This window comes from Arachis ipaensis, chromosome B06 (genome assembly GCF_000816755.2).
Source record: "Arachis ipaensis cultivar K30076 chromosome B06, Araip1.1, whole genome shotgun sequence".
Classification (NCBI taxonomy): domain Eukaryota; kingdom Viridiplantae; phylum Streptophyta; class Magnoliopsida; order Fabales; family Fabaceae; genus Arachis; species Arachis ipaensis.
Window position 1 is genome coordinate 48,411,554 of NC_029790.2, and position 6,643 is coordinate 48,418,196.

Below are 6,643 nucleotides of genomic sequence, written 5' to 3' on the forward strand. Positions count from 1 at the left end.
CCTAAAGGAAAACAACCCACTCCAAGAGGTAAGAAAGAGAGCATTCTAAAACCACTTTGGAATCAAGGGAAGTTCTTATCTAAAGAACATTCAGACCATTATCTTAAAGTAATGGGTCTGAGATCAGTGATACCGGAAGTTAGATTCGATCTAAAAGAAGATGAATATTCGGAGATCCAGGAGCAAATTCGAATCAGGAACTGGGAAGTCCTAGCTAATCCTGAAACGAAAGTGGGAAGGAACATGGTCCAGGAGTTCTATGCTAATATGTGGCAGACTAGCAAGCAAAAACTATCTAGAACTGCCTTCTATGAATTTCGGACCATGGTCAGAGGGAAGATTGTTCATACCACCCCTGACAAGATCAGAGAGATCTTAAAGCTACCTCAGCTAAAGGATGATCCAGACTCCTTCAACAGGAGGATGATGAGAGCAGACATTGACCTGGATAAGATTCTAGAGGACATATGTATCCCTGGAGCCAGGTGGACCACCAACACAAAGGGTGTCCCAAATCAACTCAAGAGAGAGGATCTCAAACCAGTCGCCAGAGGATGGCTGGACTTCATTGGGCGTTCTCTGTTGCCTACTAGCAATCGTTCTGAAGTCACAGTTAAAAGAGCAGTGATGATCCATTGCATCATGATGGGAAAGGAAGTGGAGGTTCATCAGCTGATTTCAACTGAACTCTACAAGATTGCTAACAAAAATTCAAAAGAGGCCAGGTTGGCTTATCCAAATGTGATTTCTCTGCTCTGCAAGGACGCTGGAGTAAGGATGGGAATAACTGAGTATATCCTAATTGAAAAGCCAATCACCAAAGCATCAATGGAAAAACAACAAGCACAGGAGGATCCCATCAAAAAGAGAGCACAGGAATTCCTCCCAGAGATCCCTCAAGCTGAATACTGGGAGTATCTTGATACGTCCGTTACCAAGATACGGGAAGCTATGGAGCAAATAATAAAAGAACAGAAGGAACACAGTCAAATGCTGACCTATATGTTTAAAGAACAAGAGGAGCAAGGGCGTGACTTAAGGGAATTGAAGCGCCAAAAATCTTCTCTTGTAGGACCAAGCACCCCAAGGATCAGAGGAACCCCCGTTCCCCCAGAATAAAGGTTGTTAATTTCCAATTTCTGCCTTAACTCTGTGACAGTGTCCTTATAGAAGTTTACCTTAGGAGTCATATAGTAGTAATTAGTATCTATTTTGATTTTATCTCCAATTAAGCTATAGTTTATTTTTCTCATCATCAGCAAACATGAATAAAGTAGTAGATCTTTTGAATAAGAGGCAATAAAATTTCGAGTTTTAATAAGAGAAATTCTAATTAGTTAAATGTGGTGGCAATGCTTTCTGTCTTCTGAATGAATGCTTGAACAGTGCATATGTCTTTTGAATTTGTTGCTTAAGACTGTTAAATATGTTGGCTCTTGAAAGAATGATGAACATGAGACATGTTATTGATAATCTGAAAAATCATAAAAATGATTCTTGGAGCAAGAAAAAGCAGCAAAGAACAAATCTTGCAGAAAAAAAAAGCGAAAAAAAAATATAGAAAGAAAAAGAAAAAGCAAGCAGAAAAAGCCAAAAGCTCTTAAAACCAAGAGGCAAGAGCAAAGAGCCAATAGCCCTTAAAACCAAAAGGCAAGGGTAATGAAAAGGATCCCAACGCTTTGAGCATCAGTGGATAGGAGGGCCACGAAGGAATAAAATCCTGGCCTAAGCGGCTAAACCAAGCTGTCCCTAACCATGTGCTTGTGGCGTGAAGGTGTCAAGTGAAAACTTGAGACTGAGTGGTTAAAGTCAAGGTCCAAGCAAAAAGAAGAGTGTGCTTAAGATCCCTGGACACCTCTAACTGGGGACTTGAGCAAAGCTGAGTCACAATCTGAAAAGGTTCACCCAATTATGTGTCTGTGGCATTTATGTATCCGGTGGTAATACTGGAAAACAAAGTGCTTAGGGCCATGGCCAAGACTCATAAAGAAGCTGTGTTCAAGAATCATTACGCTGAACTAAGAGAATCAATAACACTATCTGAATTCTGAGTTCCTATAGATGCCAATCACTCTGAGCTTCAATGGATAAAGTGAGATGCCAAAACTGTTCAGAAGCAAAAAGCTACTAGTCCCGCTCATCTAATTAGAATCTGAGCTTCAATCAAAAACTCTGAGATATTATTGCTTCTCAACCTATTAGTCTTCTATTTTATTTGTCTAGTTGCTTGAGGACAAGCAACAGTTTAAGTTTGGTGTTGTGATGAGCGGATATTTTATACGCTTTTTGGAGTTAATTTCATATAGTTTTGAGTATGTTTTAGTTAGTTTTTAGTCTATTTTCATTAGTTTTTAGGAAAAATTCATATTTCTGGACTTTACTATGAGTTGTGTGTTTTTTTGTAATTTCAGGTATTTTTCTGGCTGAAATTGAGGGAGCTGAGCAAAAATCTGATTAAAGCTGAAAAAGGACTGCTGATGCTGTTGGATTCTGACCTCCCTGCACTCAAAGTGGATTTTCTGGAGCTACAGAACTCGAAATGGCATGCTTCCAATTGCGTTGGAAAGTAGACATCCAGGGCTTTCCAGAAATATATTATAGTCCATACTTTGCACAAGGATAGACGACGTAAACTGGCGTTCAACGCCAGTTTTCTGCCCAATTCTGGCGTCCAGCGCCAGAAAAGGATCAAAAGCTGGAGTTGAACGCCCAAACTGGCACAAAAACTGGCGTTCAACTCCACAAATGGCCTCTGCACGTGACTCACTTAAATCTCAGCCCCAGCACACACCAAGTGGGCCCCAGAAATGGATCTCTGCATCATCCATCATAGTCTACTCATTTTTTGTAAACCTAGGCTACTAGTTTAGTATTTAAACAACTTTTAGAGACTTATTTTGTATCTCATGGCATTTTAGATCAAAACTTTGTATTCTCTGACGGCATGAGTCTCTAAACCCCATTGTTGGGGGTGAGGAGCTCTGCTGTGTCTCGATGAATTAATGTAATTATTTCTGTTTTCCATTCAAACACGCTTGTTCCTATCTAAGATGTTCATTCGCGCTTAACTGTGATGGAGGTGATGATCTGTGACACTCATCACCTTCCTCAAATCATGAACGTGTGCCTGACAACCACCTCCGTTCTATATACGATTGAATGAGTATCTCTTAGATTCCTTAATCAGAATCTCCGTGGATCCATGCTCTATTGTTTATTTGCAATTCAACTGATAAACATAATTGACTTCCTGACTAAGATTTACAAGATAACCATAGATTGCTTCAAACCAACAATCTCCGTAGGATTCGACCCTTACTCACGTGAGGTATTACTTGGACGACCTAGTGCACTTGCTGGTCAGTGGTACGAGTTGTGAAAAGTGTGATTCATAATTCGTGCACCATGGCCCAAAACAAGCTCATTACCCAGCAGCTGGCTGACCTCACCAAGAAGATGGAGATGAACCAAGTAGCAGCAATCTCCACTTCATCAACAACCCAAGAAGGAGTGAATGAAGAAGCAGAGGGGAGTCAGGAGCAAGCCAACTACATTGGGAATTCATCAAGGAAAAACTATGATCCATACTCCAAGACCTACAACCCTGGATGGAGAAATCACCCAAACTTTGGGTGGGGAAGTGAGCAAGATCAAAACCAAGACCAAGACGTTACAACTCCAACGACAACACTTCTCCACACACCTATCAAAACCAAAACAGCATATCTGCTCTGAATCACCCATCAATTGATGACAAGCTTTCTAAGATCGAAACCTTAATTGAAGTTGTATGCAAAGATATTCAAAATAGTAAAGCATTCAGAGAGGAAGTGCAGTCAAACATGCATAATCAAAATGCTGCCATCAAGAAACTGGAGACACAAATCAGCTATCTGTTTAAGCAGCTTCCTAACCACAACTTTTGCTATGATGACCATTCTAGCAAAAGGGAGGAGTGTCAAGCTATCACACTTAGGAGTGCGAAGGAACTGAAGGAACGTCCCCAAAAACCACAAGAAGAAGGCTCAAATGAAAAGGGAGAAGAGCAAGATGGAGTTCAACCTCCCACGCCAAGTCTGCAGAAAGAAAAAGGGATACCACAACTGAACATCTCAAGAGCTCCATATCCCCAGCTATTGAAGAAAAGGGAAGATGACAACCAGTTCTTGAGATTTTTGGAAATCCTCAAGAAGCTACAAATCAACATACCCTTTGCTGAAACCATAGAACAAATGCCACTCTATGCCAAGTTTTTGAAGGAGCTAATGACTAAGAAGAGAAGCTGGAAGAACAATGAGACTGTGATACTAACCGAAGAGTGTAGTGCTATCATTCAACATAAACTACCGCAGAAACTGAAGGATCCTGGGAGTTTTCAGATCCCTTGTATTATAGGAAAAATCACAGTGGAGAAGGCTCTTTGTGACTTAGGGGCCAGCATCAATTTGATGTCAGTAGCTATGATGAGAAAGATGAAAATTGAGGAGGCTAAACCAACAAAAATGGCCCTAAAACTGGCAGACCGATCGTTCAAATTCCCTCATGGGATAGTAGAGGATTTGCTGGTAAAAGTGGGAGATTTCATATTTCCAGCAGATTTTGTGGTGCTGGACATGCAGGAGGACGCCAAGACCTCCATCATCTTGGGAAGGCCATTCTTGGCCACTGCTGGAGCTGTCATTGATGTTCAGAAGGGTGACCTCACCCTGAGATTACACAATGAAAAATGACATTCAATGTGTTTAAGGCCATGAGTTACCCACCCGAACAATTGGGGGAATGCATGAGGTTAGATGCACTTGAGGATGAAGTGCAGGAGAATTTTGAAGAAGAAAAACCTGAAGAGGACGAGAGATTGGTGGAGGAAGAATCTGAATCAAGTGAAGAGGTGGCCACAGCAGAAATACCTATACCAAATGCAGCAAAAAAAGGGAACGAAAAGTCAGAAGCACCCAAACTTGAACTCAAAGCATTGCCACCCACTCTCAAATATGCATATCTAGGAGAAAATGAAAACTACCCAGTGATCATAAATTCATCCCTCAGTCAAGATCAAGAGGACGAGCTACTCAAGGTGCTGTGGGAGCATAAGGATGCCATTCGATGGACCCTTGCTGACTTGAAGGGAATCAGTTCAGCCATATGCATGCATAAAATACTGTTGGAAGATGATGCCAAGCCATCCATTAAATCCCAAAGAAGGCTAAACCCAATCATGAAGGAAGTGGTACAGAAAGAGGTTATGAAGCTTTGGCAAGGAGGGGTCATATACCCAATTGCGGACAGCCCTTGGGTTAGCCTCATACATGTTGTGCCTAAGAAGGGAGGAATCACTGTGGTTGCCAATGAGAAGAACGAGCTCATACCTACAAGGACTGTCACAGGATGGCGGATGTGCATAGACTACAGAAAACTCAATGAGGCTACACTAAAGGACCATTTTCCCCTTCCATTCATGGATCAGATGTTGGAAAGACTTGCAGGGCACGCATATTATTGTTTTCTCGACGGTTATTCAGGATATAACCAAATAGTGGTTGATCCTAGAGACCAACAGAAAACCTTATTTACTTGTCCGTATAATAACTTAGTTCGTGTGATATACTATGCTAGCAAAGTCCTTAATGAAACTCAAAGAAATTATACCACAACTGAAAAGGAGTTGCTAGCAATAGTTTTTGCATTTGACAAATTTAGATCATACCTTATTGGTGCTAAAGTGATTGTCTTTACAGATCACATAGCACTTAAATATTTATTTGCCAAGCAAGAATCAAAGCCAAGACTAATAAGGTGGATCTTACTGTTGCAGGAATTTGATATTGAAATCAGAGACAAGAAAGGAGTGGAGAACAAGGTGGTAGATCACCTATCCAGAATCCCTCATGATCAAGGTGGAGAAAATGATACAAATGTGAACGAGCTCTTCCCAGATGAGCAGTTGATGACAGTTCAAAAAGCACCATGGTTTGCAGATATTGCAAATTTCAAGGCAATTGGGGCATTACCTCCAGGGATCAATAAACATCAAAAAAGGAAGCTCATGAATGATGCAAAATACTTTGTCTGGGACGAGCCATATCTCTTCAAGAAATGTTCAGATGGAATCCTTAGAAGATGTGTTTCGGAAGAAGGAGGAAGAGAAGTCCTGTGGAATTGCCACGGTTCATGTTATGGCGGGTACTTTGGAGGGGACAGAACTACCGCAAAGGTGTTACAAAGCGGATTCTTTTGGCCCACCCTTTTCAAGGATGCCAAGGAACTAGTAAAAAGCTGCAATGAATGCCAAAGATCTGGAAACCTGCCCAAAAGAAACGCCATGCCACAAAATTTCATCTTGGAACTGGAATTGTTTGATGTGTGGGGAATAGATTTCATGGGACCATTTCCAACCTCATATGCAAACAAGTACATCCTGGTAGCAGTGGATTATGTTTCCAAGTGGGTAGAGGCTATTGCAACCCCAACTAATGATAACAAGGTAGTCATGAACTTCCTCAGGAAAAATATCTTTAGCCGGTTTGGAGTCCCAAGATGCCTCATCAGTGACGGAGGGAGCCACTTTTGTAACAAACCACTAGAAGCTCTCCTCCTACGATATGGGGTAAAACACAAAGTATCCACACCTTACCATCCTCAAACA